General features: G+C 37.3%; 1 pseudogene; it reads right to left on the bottom strand.

Annotated features, from left to right (window-relative positions):
* Positions 1 to 7773: 7773 nt before the first annotated feature.
* Positions 7774 to 8403, bottom strand: LOC112759105 (large ribosomal subunit protein mL43-like; annotated as a pseudogene).
* Between the last annotated feature and the right edge of the window lie 10871 nt (positions 8404 to 19274).

The following is a 19274-nucleotide window of genomic DNA, read 5'->3' as shown; positions in this document are numbered from 1 at the left end:
AAAGGGTCCAGATGCGCTGTCACCGCACGGCTAATCATCTGCAGGTTCTCAATCATACCGGAATAGGATTTACTATCCTTTTGCATCTGTCACTACGCACAGCACTCGCGAGTTTGAAGCTCGTCACCGTCATTCAATCCCTGAATCCTACTTGGAATACCACAGACAAGGTTTAGACTTTCCGGATTCTCTTGAATGCTGCCATCAATCTAGCTTATACCACGAAGATTCTGATTAAGAGATCTAAGAGATATTCATTCGTTCTACGGTGGAATGTAAGTGGTTGTCAGGCACGCGTTCATGGAGGAATGATGATGATTGTCACGTTCATCTCATTCATATTGAAGTGCGAATGGATATCTTAGATAGGAACACGCATGTTTGAATGGAAAACAGAAATACTTGCATTAACTCATCGAGACACAGCAGAGCTCCTCACCCCCAACAATGGAGTTTAGAGACTCATGCCGTCAAAAGGTACAAAGTTCAGATCTAAAATGTCATGGGATACAAAATAAATCTCTAAAAGTTGTTTAAATACTAAACTAGTAACCTAGGTTTACAGAAAATGAGTAAACTATGATAGATGGTGCAGAAATCCACTTCTGGGACCCACTTGGTGTGTGCTGGGGCTGAGACTTAAGCTTTTCACGTGCATGGGCTGTTTTGGGCGTTCAACGCCAGGTTGTAACCTGTTTCTGGCGTTGAACTCCAACTTGTAACTTGTTTCTGGCGCTGGACGCCACACTGCAACATGGAACTGGCGTTGAACGCCAGTTTACGTCGTCTATCCTTGAGCAAAGTATAGACTATTATATATTGCTGGAAAGCCCTGGATGTCTACTTTCCAACGCAATTGAAAGCGTATCATTTGGACTCATGTAGCTCCAGAAATTCCATTTCGAGTGCAGAGAGGTCAGAATCCAACAGCATCAGCAGTCCTTTTTCAGCCTGAATCAGATTTTTGCTCAGCTCCCTCAATTTCATCCAGAAAATACCTGAAATTACAGAAAAACACACAAACTCATAGTAAAGTTAAGAAATATGAATTTTGCCTAAAAACTAATGAAAATAAACTAAAAACTAACTAAAATATACTAAAAACTATATGAAATTACCCCCAAAAGCGTATAAAATATCCGCTCATCAGTGAGTGATCAAGGCACTCGTTTTGTAACAGGAGAATGACAGGTCTATTGAAGAAACATGGCATTATTCACAAGTTAGCAACGGCTTACCATCCACAAACCAATGGGCAAGCCGAGGTGTCTAACAGAGAGATAAAGCGCATTCTAGAGAAGATTGTGAAGCCTCACAGGAGATATGGAGTACTAGACTTGCAGATGCGCTTTGGGCTTATCGGACAGCTTACAAGACACCCATCAGAATGAGTCCCTTCCGCCTAGTCTACGGGAAAGCTTGTCACCTTCTAGTGGAGGTGGAGCACAAAGCTTACTGGGCGGTGAAGGAATGCAACTCAGGATTGGGGGGAGCCAGGATTGAAAGAAAGCTTCAACTACAAGAATTGGAGTGCCTTCGACTGGAAGCATATGAGAACTCAAGGCTCTACAAAGAGAGAGTGAAGGCGGTGCATGACAAGAACATCTAGAGGAGAGAGTTTAGAGCTAGGGATTTAGTCCTCCTCTATAACTCAAGGTTGAGACTCATGCCGGGCAAGTTGAGATCAAGGTGGGACGGCCCTTATAGGGTGGAAAAGGCAGAACTGTATGGAGTCTTTCACCTGAGTCATCATTCAAGCCCCAACTTCTTCAAAATCAATGGCCACCGCTTGAAGCTATATCATGGTGAGAAGATGAAAAACAACAAGGAGTTGGAGATCTTCTTCTTGGCGGATCCAGCAATAGAAGAAGACTAAGCTTGTGGACCGTCCAACTTAAGGACGTTAAAGAAAAGTGCTAGGCGAGAGACAACCCACAATGGTATGATCTTTCATTTGTATCAGTTTTATTTTATTTTTATCAGTGTTAAATTCGGCATAATTACTTCTATTAGTTACTATTTTTATAAAAAAAAGTGGCATGCGACGCGCAAGCGTCTATGACGCGCACGTGTCATATGCGAATGCGCAACAATGAGAAAACAAATAGAGAGTTGTGCGAGAGCTGTGCAAGAGGGGTGTCTGGCGCACAAGCCAACCCACGCGTACGCGTCGCCTGCGACACGCGTACGCGTCGCCTGCGGTTTCGGCAATCCATCCGTAAGCGTCTATGACGCGCACGCGTGGACATGAAAATCGGCGTAAAAGGGTTTGAACAGAGAGTTGTGATGGAATAGCACGGGTAGTGTGCTAGAGGCACAATTCAACCCACGCGTACGCGTCGTTTTTGCTTTATGGCCACCCACGCATGGGCGTGACAGACGCACACGCGTCGTACGTTATTTTGGCCCCAATACAACTTGAACAGAGAGTTATGTATGCGCGAGGCTGGAATCGCGCGACTGGCACAAACATAGTCTCGTGTACGCGTGACCGACGCTTACGCATCCTCTCCATTTTTTGCCCACCTACGCGTACGCGTAGGCAACGCGTGCGCGTCATATGCGCCGCGTCACTTAATCAGCGCGCCGCCTAGATTTCATTCTTCCACTCCTCTTCTCTTTTCCAAATGCTAATTCTTCTTCCCTCTTCTTTACTTCTTACTTCTTACTTCTTTCTTCTCCCGTTCATTTTTAATTTTATATTAGCTTAGTTATTTATAATTTCTTTTTCATTCTTTTATCATGCATTTTTATGTTGGTGTTGGAGCTTTATTTGGGTGATTGTTTTGCTATATTTTAGCTTGTGGGTATTATGAGGACTAATTTGGCAATTGACTTTTTATTTTGGGTCTCATATACACATGGATTAATTATTTTAATTCCTATTTTAACTTGCACACCAAGTATTTGTGAAAAAAGCTCTCATGGCATTTTGAATTCTATTCTATTTTACTCTTACACTTTAATGCCTCTTTTTCACAACATTTGCAATCTACATGTATTGAGTATATCATTCATAATTGTCATCATACAAGTACTCATTAATTTGGTACATTTAATAATTGATGCTTGAGCTTTACTTCTCATGCCTATTACTTGCATGCTTTTAATCCTCTTGCATCTAATTATTATGATATGCCTTCATAATTTTAATTAATGTCTTCCATGCATGTTGTAGCTACCATGTATAAGACATTCTTTTTTCTTTGGCATTCATTATTACTTGGACTTTCTTCTTACTGGTTGTTAGCTATCTATACTTGACATTAATTCTCTTTCTCTCTTCTTTAGGATGGCCACTAAAAAAGGAAAGGAGAAGGCTTCTGAAAAACTACCGGCAAGGAAAGGAACCAGGGGAGCACCAGCTAATGTGCCACCATTTACAAGCGTCAAGCCACCAACAAAGCGGGTGAAGAGGATCATCAAAGTTGATGAAGCAGAGAAAGCCTTTCCCGCACGGTATTCCACACGGTTCACTAACCGTTACTGTGAGTAGATGTTCTCCATCCTAGCAGAGAGGAACTATAATAATGAACATCTACTTATTCTTCCAACACATTTTGTTGATTTTGTGGAGCCCCGCATTGAGCGGAGACAGTAGGGATTCTTAAGGAGGCAGCCACGGGAGGCCAATCTATCATGGGTAGCCGAATTCTACTCCAACTTCCATTAGCCTACCCTACAGTCTGTCTATGTTCGTCAGAAGCAAGTCCCTGTCTCCGAGGGTACTATACAGAGAATGCTGGATCTTCCACCTAGCCCAGAGGGATTGGATGCATATCAAGAGGCCCAACTAAAGGGCCAGATGTATCAGTTTGACTGGGACAGCTTTCTTGGAGTTATAGCCCAACCTGGCAGCATCTGGATCTATGAACAACACCGGACAAAATCCAAGAGCATCTCCGTCCAAGCACTTACATTAGAAGCTCGTGTGTGGGCACAGATTATGTCCCACTATATCTTTTTGAGCACTCACGAGTCCACCTTCACTGCGGACATGGCTGTTCTCATCTGGTGCATTCTTACAGAGCAACCTCTCAACCTGCCCCGACTCATCCGGCAAGCCATGGGACACGTGCAGATTGTAGGAAACCTACCCTTTCCCGCATTGGTTTTAGATTTAGTCTTTGCGGCGGAAGTCTCCTATTGGGCGGGGGATACGAAGGCCATGATCCCCAGGGACAATCAGTATGTCCCGAATGGGAAGTACATCAGACCCCCCAATACCTTCTGCGAGCAGGCATCCAGGCCCATCTTTGGACACTCCTCCATCTTCTGCTCCACCATCATCCACACCTCTTGCACCATCCACCACTCAGATGTTCCTTCAGATCCTTCAGAGGTTAGACCGGCAAGACTGGCGGATGGAGCAAATAGAGCGCCGCAACAAGTGCCGATGCACTTATCTGAAGGAGATCATTGTCAGTACTCACCTACCTCCAGAAGAGAAGGATACCCCGGATTCCACTTCCCATGCTAGTACGGAGAGCCATGACGAGCCGGACAGTGGAGGCGATGCTTTCAGCCCAACCTTCCTCCTTACTGATGGCACGGAGGACCATGCTAAGCCTTAAGTGTGGGGAGGTCAGTACCTGATTTCTGGAGGTAATCTCTTTCTTTTAACACCAATATGTTATTTTTCTTTTGTTAGATAGGATAGATTGCATGATATTAGTTGCTTGCATGTATGTTCTGCTTGGTTGAAGTAATGAGTTTCTTTTCAAGGCCCAATTTTATAACATTTCACTAATTCAAATTAAAATTTTTGTTAAACTTGTTTGAAGATTTTAAATTGGAACATAGTTTAGAGCTAAGAACACACAACCTGTGAGATTTTGAGCTTAATTATATGGTTACATTATTTAACCATGACCTTTTATTCTTGTGTGTTTTCTTCTCTATGATTGCAATCTTTGGTTGTTCCATTCTATATGTCCATTATTTAGTGTATATTCATGCATATATGTGATTGAGGCCATCATTCAATATTAGCTCACTTATCCCAAATAGCCTACCATTTCATTTACCTTTGTTTGCCACTTTGATCCCATTTAACCCCCATTCATTCTTTATATTACCACATCACTAGCCTTAAGCAGAAAAATAATTAATTACCCTATTGAAACTTTGGTTAGCTTAAGATAGTGAATGTGTATCAACTAAGTGTGGGGAAATGTGGGAACCCTGGGTTGATGAGAATGTGTTTCGTTTATTATTGACAATTATTGAGAATTTGGGTGCAACTCATGTGAAATTAAAGAAACCATATGCATTGATATACTATGCTTGCAATTACATATATAAAAAAAAGGAAAAAAAGAAAAATAAATGAATAAGGGGATAAAATCACCCCAATGTTAAGTTCAATAAAAAGATCAATGCATATGTGATGGAATTAAAAAATTGAAACGTGAGTGTGTAAAAATATGAAAAAGTGAGAAATTTGGGTGACTAAGCATGATTTTAGAATTATATAGAGTGTGTATATGTGTTAAGTGAGAACTTAGATTAGTCAAAGATTCAATTTATAGCTCACTCGGCCATATATATACCCTCACCCTTACCTTAGCCCCATTACAATCATTAAAAGCCCTCATGATATTTGCATTTATACACTAAATATTTGTTGATTGGTTAGATGAAGAACAAAATTTTAGAAAGCATGACTAGAGGAGACTAGAGTGAATTAATCCTAGACACTTGAGTGATTAGAGTGCATATACACTTTCAGTGAGGGTTCAATGCTTGATTCTGTGTTCCCTGCTTTTATGAGCTTTCTTCTTACAAGTTTACCTGTGCCTTATTGTGTGATTTGAATTAGTGGAATCTGATTTATTTTTGTCTTTGAGGACTTGTTTACTTTTAACCAAGTAGATAGAAACATCTTAGCATAGTTGCATTCACATACATAGGTTGCATTACATGAGTCTTACTTTCCCCCATTCATTACTTTTGATCTCCTTGAGCTTAGCATGAGAACATGCTAATGTGTAAGTGTGGGGAGATTTGATGTACCATTATTTTGTGATGTATTTTGGACTAAATTGAGTGGTTTGTGTCAAATAATCTCACACGTATCCATTGAATTTGCATGCTTTTCACTTCCTTCCCAATTTTGTGTTATTATTGAAAACTTGCTTCCTAAACCTTTAAATTGTCAATTTTTAATTTCCCTTTTTACCATTCGATGCCGTGATATGTGTGTTAAGTGTTTTCAGGCTATATAGGACAGGAATGGCTCAGAGGATGGAGAGGAAGCTTTCAAAAGTGGAAGGAACACGAGAAATCATGGAGCTAAGCATCGAGAATCGACACGCACACATGCCTGACGCGTGCGCGTGCATTGGCGCATCATATACCGACGCATACGCGTCACTGACGCGTACGCATGACCAGCGAAGTCGCACAGAGACGCGTTCGCGAGAACATGCGTCACGTGCTGCAACTACAGAAGACGCTGAGGGAAATTTTGGGCTAACTTTGGACCCAGTTTTCGGCCCAGAAACACAGACTAGAGGCAGGGGGCAAGCAGAGACTCAAGACACATTCACATTCACTTAGTTTTTAGTTTTAGTTTTGAATTCTAGAGAGAAAAATACTACTTCTTTTAGGGTTCTTCACATTCTTAGATTTTTAGTTTTATGTTTTTGGATTGGAGATTGAGAGAGCTACTTCTACCTTCGATTGAAGTTTTCCACATTATAGTTTGCTTTTCTATTACTCTACTCCTTTGTCTTTCATTTAAATTACTCGTGGTCATATATGGATATTTTTTATTTTGGAAGTTATTAATGCAATGAACAATTTTTACATTTAATTTCATTTCATGTTTAATTTTCTTCAATTAATTATTAGCTTCAAAATTTTATTTTATTAATTTAATTTAATTACCATGTCTTCTATCTACTCCCTTTACATGTTTGTGAAAATGGCATTCATGTCAATGGAGTAGACTCCCAACTTGACTTTGTAGTTGATTAATAGGAAACTCTTGAGTTGGAATACTCAAGTGTTGACATGTAATTGGAAATTGCTGCCAATTGGATTTTTACTAACTCTAATCCTTCCCTAGGAAGGGATTAGGACTTGTGATGAGTCAGAGTTGGTATTAGTTACTTGACTTTCCTTTATTAGTTAGAGGATAACTAAATAGAAGCAACAACCTTTTACTATTATACTTGGGAAAATCAACAAGGATAGAGATTCCGATTAATCTTCTCCTTGTCAAGGCCTTTTACTTCAACTATCTCATAGCCTCTTAACATTATTTGCTGCTTTAATTGATTGCCGTTTATTTTTTCGTTTCCAATCCTAGAAATTTCTCAGAAAATTCCTGACCAATAAATTGCACTCTTTTGTCAACTCTTTGGGAGACGACCTAGAAATTCTACTCCCAGTTAATTGATTCTAAATTATGACAACTTTTTTTAAATTGACAAGTGGAAATTTTGTCGGTTAGGAACTGTACTCACAATGCTACTTTTATAAAGATTTCTTAACCGGCATTTTTTTGTCCGTCAGTCCTGTAGAACAGAAACATATTATTAAAAAGGCTTCATAATTGGATTGTCTTAATAAATGCTTTGATTTCACTTCCTCAAACACTTGAGTTCAGTGTGAATCATGACTTACATATCTCCTCTTTCACAATAACTTAAGATAATAGATACAAAACAACCTTGCAAAGAAGAATATGGTTTACACAACATTGGTAAATTGATCAGAAAATAAAAAATAAGTTTGGAACACTACATTCTGGACTTGTTATTATTCTTAAAATCGAAGAGCGGTTGTCCATGTACCTTGCACACTAGGGCGCTTAGTTACATGCCTTGTCCTCAATTTGATCACCTTTATTCCCAACGCATTCTTTAGCCTCGTTGCGTGGTGAAGTACATCTTTTGGATCCATGTTCTTCACGCATATAACTCGCTCATTTTTGTTCTTTGTAATTCCCATCACAATCACTCATTCAACTTTTAGTAATTAGCTAAGATAAGATCCCCAGAGTTGTACCGTCCAACTTTTGTTAATTAATTAAGAAAGAAGAAATCTTACTATAAAAGGCCTTCAAATGTGAATGCTGACCACGAATAAGTTCAATAACAACCTCTAATTGAGGATTCTTCTCCTTAAATGCAGAAAATTCTGACTCCATAAAAGCCCTATTATTATTTAAAACAAAAGTAAGAATCGGCTCTGTAACTTAATAATTATACAATGATAGGAATCAGGGATTTTTTTATTAGGAACGACGAAAGAAAGCATCATGTTAGTAAATGCAGCATAGAAAGAAAAAGAAGAAGGACGAAATGGAGGGTACCTTATACCTCTATTGCTTTCGCCCTAATTTCAATAGCTAACAATGAGCTTCTGAAGTTGCCATACTTCTCTCAAAGCCATCACACAAAAACTGGAATGAACACAGCTATGAGATTATCAGATCTTAGTCCTAGTGTGTCTCTCTCTGTGTGATGGATGAATATTCTGAAAAGTGAAAATAGCCAACTTAGAGGGAGCTTGTGATTGACTATCAATATTGGAATCTAGAGAATTATCAACCAAATTAATACAAGATGCAATGCTATCCACATGTGCTTCTTGATTATTAATATTGTCCATAACCGAAAAAGAAAATCATAACTAAATCTAATTCTAATAACCAACAACAAGAACAACTAACACAGCAACAATAACAGAATAGCAAAATTTCACCTAGATATTGAATAATATTTAAATGATATTATATAAATTATGTCTCATAATATAAATTAGTCACAAAATAATTTGATAATTTAAACAATACTAATTTTAAGTTAATTGTTGAGATGAGAGGTAGCAATCAGCATACAAGTAACGATTCACACACCAATTATTTAGTAGCATTTTTTCTAGATGAAAGTAAGTAGTAACATATAATTGTGCCAAAAAGTCAAATTATAAGACGAGCAATATAAACATAGCAAATAAATTAAAAATCCAAAACTCAGCACCCACAACACAGCAAGGGATCAAAGAGGAGTAGAGGACCTACCTCGGGAACACGGGAAGGCGACGACGACAGCAAAGGGAAGCTTCCCTGGAGAAACCACTACTTCTCCTACAACAAGGAGGAACAACTACATAAGTTTAGTTGCTTGGTACATTAAAATGTATTTAAATATGTACAATAGGCCAACTCAGGCATAGTAAAACATTCGTGGTGATACAATAAATTCAAGCTTTCCCACATCTTTTATTCAAATAAAAGACTATTATTTTTAAGTACAGGTGTTGCATATAAAAGGTGAAAAAGGCTATCATACTAGCACAAGACACAACTCCAGTTAAGCATGGCCATCTTTATATACTAATTCTACCTATTGAATATGAGTTATTTGAAAGCTTTGAAGAAGTATATAGTTTGTACCCTAAATTAAGTATTAACGCATGCTTACTCGCGCTTTCTTTTTTTTTTTTGAAGAAAAAAATAACAAACTTTTATCATCTTAAGTTAGTTGAAAGTATTGTGAATAAATTAAACAAAATCATGAAAAAATGAGGAAGCTTGACATACTTGCAGAAGTTCTTTCACTCTAAAAGCTTTCCATTGCCGAAACTGTTCTGATTCTTGTTTCTAGATTCCACATTAACAAAAGCAAAATAAACAACAAGCGCAAGAAGAATTGATTATACTAAACTAGGTTTCAGTAATATTGATGCGATTGTTATTAACAAACGCAAATTTAGAATTTCATGATGAAAATAGCATATACAAAACTGAAAAAATAAATATAATTATCAAAGAGAGACATGGAGGAACTTACAAGAAGCTGCGATGGTGACGGGCTCATAGCGACAGCGACCGGCAAAGATGTTGCAACGACAAATCTGTGGAAGAAGAAGAACTTACATGAAGATTGAGAAATCACAATGTGACAGAGTGATAGAAAGAGAGAGAGCGCACGTGAGAGAGAGGAACATACATGAAGAGGATGGCGCGGCGGCAGGCTCGACGGTGGAGAAGAAGAAGAATCACAATGTGACAGAGTGATAAAGAGAGAGCGTGAGAGAGAGAGGAACTTACATGAAGAGGATGGCGCGGTAGCGGGCTCGAAGAAGAAGAAGAAGAAGAAGAAGAAGAAGAAGAAGAAGAAGCTCTACTCTCCGGCGCAAAGAGGAAATTGAGTGATACAGTGGACGCGAAAAGTAAACGCGGGGATGATTTTTTGTTGATAAAAATCGACGGTAGTTTTGTCGATTTTAATTAAAATAAAAATCAACACTTTAGCCGTCTATTTTATTTAACAAATTTACATCGTCCATCCAATTTCGAAAAGAAATCTCAATCGTTTAAATTTATCGACAGTAAAAGATGTCAATATTATAATTATTAAAATAGACAATTAGTTTGTCGATTTTAAAGGAAAAAAGTTTCACCCACTATTTCGTCAATAATGTGACGATAAAATTAAGGGGGTTAGAAAGTTACTAAAATAGTAGACGACATGGTCGTCGATTTTAATATTTTATTTCTAATAATTTCTTTTTCATTTTATCGACGACAAGCCGTCGAAATTCATCGACGGAAAATCTGGCCGTCGATTTTTAACGTCGATAATTATACTATTTCTTGTAGTGATCCTTCAGTAAAATAAAATTCATTGCCCCTTTGTTAAATTCTTACATCCAGATAGTTAGAATGTGAATTAATGAATACAACCCAATGTAGTATTTGATAGATGTTGTACATCGTAAATGATTACGACAAAAGAGAATCGCGCGGTAAGATTAGATGAAAAAACCAAGATTGAGTAAGAATAATAATCAAATTATCAAAAGAATAATAGAAGGGCATATCAATAAAATATCATAAAAAATTAAAATTTGTACCTTAGAAAGATAATTTTAACGAAAAATGAATAATACATTCTTATTATATGAAGTAGTCAAGGAAGAATAACAAATTAAAACATTAAATAAAATATTTTCTCTATAAAACTTAGACTCATGAACCTTATATGTGGCATTATATATAATATTTAGTCGTAGAAAATTAATTATTGAAATTGATATTAATATCAATTTATCTATTATTAATACACACGTGCATAACAAAGCTATATATTAACATAAATATCATATAAATATTAATTATGTATGATTGATAAATATATTATAATTATTACTAATTAGAATGATTGATAGTTAGTATAATTAAAATTATTAATAATTAAAATAATTGACAATTAATATAATTATTCATTAAATATTAATTTTTATATAATTATAAAAAAAGTACTATCCAAAAGTAAGTTGAGAAGAGAGAAGTGTTATTAACATAAATATTAGATAAATGATAATTATGTATGATTGACAATTATATTTTAATTATTCAAAATTAAAATGATTGACAATTTGTATAATTATTTATTAAATGCTGATTTTCATATAATTATAAAGAATATGCTTTCTTAAAATAAGTTGAGAAGAGAGAGGTACTATTAACATAAATATCATATAAAAGAGATCTTTACAACTCGTATTTTCTAACGAAAATATTGTCGAACACTTTAGAATTAAACTCTAAAAAGGTCTTCTGCACTTCTAAAATTTTGTCATGCACCTCTCTATACCCAGACCGCCATGATTGGTTCACAATATCTCTGTACCCTGAGTTTGTAGCCCAAGCCGTAATAAACTGAAAATGTCTATTTCTTTTTTACTAGGGACGACCTTTATAGCGCACTAGGATAGGTTAATGATCAGACTGAAGTCTATTTAATATTTTTACATAAGTCTCTGACAAAGAGATAATCATCAACTCTTGGTACAAATCTGGTCAAATTTTTTTGGTACCTCAATATAATTTTTTACCTTTCTGTGCCAAGAAAATCGTCTCTTGATAGTCTTCAAGTCAAACAGGTCACTATCTCCTAATAAGGCAACAAACTGATCTACGTGTCGACTCGAAAAAGATAACTATTAAATTCATGAGAAAAGAAGACTTCATTAAACTCACCAAGAACTAATAAATACTAGGGTAAAGTATACTTTTTGTCCTTAAAGTTTGGCAAAAGTTTCAAAAATACCCCTAAGTTTTATTTTATTTCAATTTTGTCCCAGAAGTTTTCGATTTGCATCAAATATACCCTCGACGGCTAAATTTTCAAAAAATTTAAGACCAATCTAACAATAATGCATGAAAATTATGCTTGATTTGTTTGTGTTGAGGGTTGTTCTTATGAAATTGTTGTTGAATTGGTCTTAAATTTTTTAAAAAATTAGCCGTCAGGGATATATTTGATGCAAATCGAAAACTTTTGGGACAAAATTGAAACAAAATAAAACTTAGGGGTATTTTTGAAACTTTTATCAAACTTCAGGGACAAAAAATATACTTTACCCTGAATACTAATAAATATACATTAGCTTCCATTGTTTTCATAGAAAAAAAACCTTCTTAACTCTAATGCTCTCACATTTTAAGGACTAAAAAAAAATCACAACTTTAAGAACATAGAAGTAGAAAAAAGTAAATGAATGTGCTTTCGTTGTGTGAAGATAATTTCTTTAAATAAGGACAAAAAATTAATTTTTTAACTATTTTTTGTCACAAAATAATAAGATTTTATTTAAAATAATATTAAATTATTAATATTTCAAATGCAAAGAAAATTTGACTTGGTCAATTAAATTTAATAAGATAAATTTCTCACAATATATGAATGTCTGATAATATTATGTCATCCCCTCTGAATTATCTGTTTTTTTGGTATTATCCTAATTATCTCTTTTATTTAAAAAAGACAAAAACTCTTCTCGTTCATGGTGATATGAATTTTTAAAATTAAGAAAGAAAAAACTCCCTTCTCGCTGGTAGCCAGATTCCATTTCAAAAATTGTAAAAATTGTAAAAAATTCTTCTAGTTTTTAGCGAGATACTTTAGAATAATTTAAAAAAAGAAGAAAGGGTATCTCACTCTACTAAGGATGGCAACAGGTCTCATGGGAGCGGGGACATGCCTCCGCCTCCCGTCCCCGCCTCCAAAAACAATCCCCGTCCCGCTCCGTCCCCGCAACGGATAACGGGACCTGGTACCCACGGATATTCGGATATCCGCGGGTTTTAAGGAAAAAAAATAGAATAAATAAAAATTTCAAAAACAGTTCAAAATAATCTCAATATATGTCCCGATTTTACAAATTTAAACCCTAAATCAAATTTTACAGCAATAAAATCTAATTTTGAACTCAAATTCATCAACTAACAGAATCAAAACCATAATCTTAAACCCATAAATCAAACCATAAACCCAATTTCTTCAATGAACAATCAAAATAAACTCAGTATATGTTCCAATTTTACAAATCTAAATCCTAAATCAAATTTGACAGCAATAGAATCTAACTCTGAACTCAAATTTATCAATTAACAGAATCAAAATCATAATCCTAAACCCATAAATCAAACCCTAAACCAATTTCGTCAATGAAAAATCAAAATATATATTAAAACCAATTTTATCAATCAGCAGAAACTAGCTATGGAGCAAAGTCGTCAGCGTCTTCGCTGAGCAGAGGCGACGTTGGAGAACAGTTGTCGTTGACGTAGCAAATCTGAGGCGTCGTGGAGTATAGGCGTCGTGTTGAAGAGACGTTGTTGGAGCAGAGTTGTTGTTGATGTCGTAGATCTGAGGCGTCGCACAGAGCACAGGCGGAGGCGGCGATGAAACTGTGAGCAGTGAGCGACGCAATGAGAGGAAGAAAGTGAGCGGCAACAGCAACGGAGGAAGGTAAGGGACGACAACGTGAGCGACTGAGAGGAATAATGCCGGGGATGCGGTGAGAAGGAAGAATGATTGAAGAAGGTGATGACTGGTGAGATTGTGAGTGAGAGAGAAAGGCTCCTCTGAGAGAGCGACAAGGAGAAGAGATGCAAATGAGTGAGTGACGGTGTGAAATTAGGGTTTATATATATAGGGTTATTTTTGTAATTTTATATATATAGATATTAAACGGGTACCCACGGGCGCAGGTACCTCTATCCCCGCCTCCGCCCCGTTTATTACATGGGTACCCGTACCCGTTTCCCGTGGAGAGAAAATGCTCCCCAAACCTGCTCTCCGACAAGTAAATCTTTGCGGATACCCGCCCCGCCGGAAAGAATTGCCATCCCTATGCTCCATTGTAAAAGATGAGTCCGCCACTCCAATGTTCACCACTACACATTTTTCGTTTATCTTTTTATATATTGGTATAATTTTGGTGTAATATTCAATTGTTAAATTTTATGGTATTTTAACGTATTGTCAATGCAAGGGAAGCATATTGTCAATACAAGGGAAGCATATTGTCCTGTTCCTACAATTTTAAAAAACACCATAAAATCCAATAATTGAGTATTGCAGACACTTTATCTTCTCCGGTATTCTCAAGCGCCAAAGCCAAAGCCAATTTTCATTATCGTTCCAGCCAAATTTCTTCTTCAATAGCCATTCATACCCGCTTTTAGTCGAGTATGTGAGAGTATTTGAGTTTGTCCAAAACCAACCTGTTTTATCTCCTGCCTGCTTGATAGGATCAAAGAGCATCAAATCAAGTTTAACTTCTTCCGGAATCATTGTGCAAAGAATATCCCACCGTCAATGTCCATGGTACCAGACATCTTCTAGCTTCAAGTGAGAATCAGAGATGTGCACAAAAGGAACCAAAGGAGCTAGCGTTCCACATGGTCGCCAAGCATGATACCAAAAGGATTGAGACATCCTGCCTGTACACCAATCAAAACCATCACGAAGCTTTTCTATTGTCTTATAAATCGCTCGCCAAGTGCTTGAAACATTATTAGAAAAACTGGATGAAAAGCAAGACCTCCCAGATAAATATTTTGCCAACATAATTCTTACCCAAAGCTTATCATTATTATGCAGTAATTGCCAAACAAGCTTTCCTAATAAAGCAAAATTTACACACTGGGTATCTCTAATTCCCAAGCCTCCATATTTTCTTGGAGTGACAACTTTGCTCCACTTGACATAATTTAAGCATCGCTCCCCACCTTTCCCTTCCACAAGAATTGTCTAAGCATAGAATCAATCTTTTGACAAATCGAAGTAGGAAAAAGAGTCACTTGCATCTGATAAATAGGAAGAGAAGAAGCAACAGATTTAATTAAGCAAAGCCTGCCTGCTCTGTTAAGGAGCCGACCTTTCCAACTAGCCAGCCTATTCTTGATCTTCTCTAAAGAGTCCGAAAAAATAGACCTAGCAGCTCGAGGATGATTAAGGTTCACCCCCAAGTATTTGCCTAGGTCAACAGTAAAAGGAATATGAGAAACACCAGACAGCATTTTCTTCCTTCTATTAGAGATATTTCTAGAACAAATAGCTTTAGATTTTTCAATGTTAACCTTCATATCTGAAGCTTTGCAGAACAACTCCAAGGTGTGCACAACATTCCGAACTTGATTTTTCTTCGCTTTACAAAAAAGGAGGAAGTCATCTGCAAACATCAAGTGAGAAACTCTAGGTCCTCCTCTAGAAATAGCCACACCATCCCAAATACCCTCGTCAACTTGTTTGGAAATGAAGCACGCCAATCTCTCCATGCACAAAACAAATAAATAAGGAGAAATTGGATCTCCTTGCCTGAGCCCTCTGCGAGGTTGGAAGCTGTCCAATCTATTCCCATTCCAAAGGATGGAAAGATTTGAAGCCTGAACACAATTCATTACAAGCCGAATAATTAGAGAAGGAAAGCCAAAAGATTCAAGAGTGTGCTCAAGAAAATTCCAATCAACTCTATCATAAGCCTTTTCTAAATCAATCTTAAAAGCCATAGCTCCTTTTCTAGACTTTGTCCGCTTAAGAAAGTGAAGAACTTCTTGGGCCACAATAATATTATCAGGCGCTCCTCTACCATGTATAAACCCTCCCTGAATTGGGCTAACAATCTCATCCAAAAAAGGTCATAATCTATTAACCAGCACTTTAGTCACTAGCTTATAAATTACATTACAAAGGCTTATTGGCCGAAAATCCTTCAATCTAGTTGGAGGGTCGCATTTAGGGATAAGAACAATCAAAGTTTCCAACAAAGAATGGCTTAAAGTCTCCCCTAAGAATGCTTTCTGAACAGTACGCCACACCTCATGACCCACCACATCCCAATATTCCTTGAAGAAAAAAACTTGAAAACCATCCGGCCCAGGAGCTTTGAACGAGCTCATATTATCCAGAGCTTCTTTAACCTCCAATATTGTTACTGGTTTAGACAAATTATCACAAGCATCCTGGCTAAGAGATGGCATAGAAATTTCTCCCATGCAATTAACCTCAACAGGCTCAGTAGAGCAAAAAATATTTTTGAAAAAATGAACGACCTCTCTTTGCAAAACTTCCGGATCATCAGACCAGGACCCATCATTGACCAGCAACCCATGAACCTTGTTAGATTTTCTTCTAATGATGGTTTGCATATGGAAAAAGCTAGTATTTCTATCACCATACCGAACCCATAGATCTCTTGACTTCTCGTACCAAAGCAATTCTTCCTGGGCCAAAACAAGATTATACTCAGCTCTCAATTCTTCCTCTTTGTGCTTCAAAATCAGATCATCGTCAGCCTCCATTTTTCGTTGAATACAATTCAAATAAGCCTCCAATTCCCTCTTTTTAATAAAAATATTGCCGAAGACCGTAGAGTTGAATTCCAACGAAGCTTCTTGAACCCCCAACAACTTCCTATGGATGCCAAAGTCTGTACTATTCCAAGATTTCTGAACAATGGCCTTGTAATCAGGATGCGTTACCCATGCCGCTTGGAATCTAAAAGGCCGGTTTCCTTTCTTGATATGAACTCCTTGACATCGGATAAGTAGGGGACAATGATCAGAGTGGGAACGACTGAGAACTTCCACAAAAGCTTCTGAAAAAAGAAGACGCCATTCTGCAGTACAGCAAGCTCTATCTAATCTCTTTGCAATTTCTCTGTTTCCTTGAATTTTACAGAACCAAGTAAACCGTCTTCCAGAGGTTGTCAGATCAAAAAGACCACAAGAATCTAGAGTACTTGCAAAGACACTACTGCGAGTCGAATAGTAATTACCCTCCTTCACCTCATGAACACTCAAAATATCATTAAAATCCCCAACCACCACCCATGGGTCCTGAATGCACAAACCAATATCAAGCAGATGACTCCATAATTCTACTCTATTAGTGGCTTGAGGGCTGCCATAAACCGCACTGCAAATCCATCTTCGCCCACCACCATCAATTTCCAAAGTTACACATTGATTCATAGCCCAAAGAATTTTACAAGAAAATTTTAAATTAGCAGAGAGGAACCAAATTCCTCCCTTATGTCCAACAGCATCTACAATCCCTACAGGATAATAGCCTAATCTCCCCCAAAATTCTTTCATAGTTTCAAACACAATATGAGTTTCCACCAAAATAAAAAAAGTTAGTTGAAATTTTCGTACTAACTCCTTACAGTGCACCCGAGACATCTTATTTGACGCTCCCCTTACATTCCAACTAATAATATTTAAATGGTCACAATCCATAAAAATAAATTAAATAATTGGAATTTATAATCATTCTACCTCACGTTGATGGACCCCTGTCTCCAATTGTCTTCTGGTGGACTTGCGTCACAGAACCATCATTCTTCTGTTGAGGTTGGTTCTCCAAGTTTGTTGTTGCACTAGCTTTATCAAGCTCTTTTTGTACTCAAGAATCCGTTGACAATGCTTCAATAGGTGAGTTTTGAAGCGAAATAGGATGCTGCCTTTTGTGCCCTGCTTTAAAAAAAGGAGTACTCTGATCCTTGAAAGCCACCTGAGTTGTTCCCAAAGAGCCAAGCGTGGATGGAGGATCTTTCTTTTCCTTAGGCTCCACCTTTGCATTTGATAAAGACTTCACCTTTGCATTTGATGAGGATCCAGCATGCATTTTATTAGACCCAAAAGAAAATTTTTTACTCACCAAATTGGAGCATATTGCTACATTGGCTTTTTTTGGCACTACATTGAGGTCTTTACCCACTTTTTCCTTGCCTTTTCTACTAACTGTAACCCATTCATCCTCTTTTGCTTGAGTATCCCTATTCATGCGTGATTCTTGTAAATTATCATGCACAAGACCCGCTGCTCCATGCTTCTCCATAATTGGAATTGATTTGGCATTAATTCCAAATTCAAAAGTTGAATTTTGATTTTTTACTGGGATTTGACTACCTTCTGCCGTTTTCTCATTGTTATCCACCGAAAACAGTGACGGTAAATTTTTCTCCTTCACCATGGTTTCCTTCCCAATGTCATTGTTGTTCTCTTTCGCACATTCTCTTGTTACATGCCCAAAGCAGCTACATTTTTCACAAATTAAATTCAAGTGCTCATATTTTATGTCATACATATGACCATCAACTTGAATCTTTTTTATGACTGGAAGTCCCAAGTTAATTTGCACACATGCTCTTGCATACTTTCCCCTCTCTGCAGACTTGGTGGCTAAATCGATGCGGATCGGTTTACCAACAGCTGACGCAATCATTTTCATGGCTTTCTCTTGATAATAGTTAATGTTTAAACCTGTGATTCTTATCCAAACCATGGTAGATCCAAAAGTGTTTTCACAAGGTCTGAATGAAGAACTCCAAGGTTTAACCGCAACATAACTACCAGTAATCATCCACGGTCCTCCAAGGAGAACTTTTTCTCTATCCTCCAAGAGATCAAATTTAACTAAGAAATAGCCAAAACCGACATCTAGTACCTCATATCCTCCTTTGGTTCTCCAGACTCCTTTAAGCCTGTGCGTGATCGCCGTATAGCTAAAGTTTTTTCCAAGAACTTTGATCACGATGGCATCTTTGTAGGGCTCTGCCAATATCTCCTTTGCTTCTTCAGTGAACGTCACAGTTGGTATCTCCGAATCGCCTTGCTTACCAACTACTGTAGCCATCTTATCCCCATCAAGAGAATCAGCAACCTCCAAAGCTCTCCTTGTTGAGGCACCCACAACTTTATCTCTGAACGATATCCGCTGACCTTGAATCTTGTTATTGTCTTCTTTAATTCCCTCCTTTTCACCTGATGCATGCCCACCTCCACTCTCCCCCTTATTGCTCTCGCCGGCATGGCCGGCTGCCTCGCTATGTGCCACCCTCGAAGACTCTACCCTGCTCTCTCCACTCTCCATTTCAAAATTCTACAATTTAGATTAAAATTGTTGCAATTCAAATACTTCTACTAACAGTTTGGTTGGGCTTACCAACCATATATGTGA

Source organism: Arachis hypogaea, chromosome 16 (assembly GCF_003086295.3).
Source record: "Arachis hypogaea cultivar Tifrunner chromosome 16, arahy.Tifrunner.gnm2.J5K5, whole genome shotgun sequence".
Lineage (NCBI taxonomy): Eukaryota > Viridiplantae > Streptophyta > Magnoliopsida > Fabales > Fabaceae > Arachis > Arachis hypogaea.
This window is presented reverse-complemented; position numbering and strand designations above follow the sequence as displayed.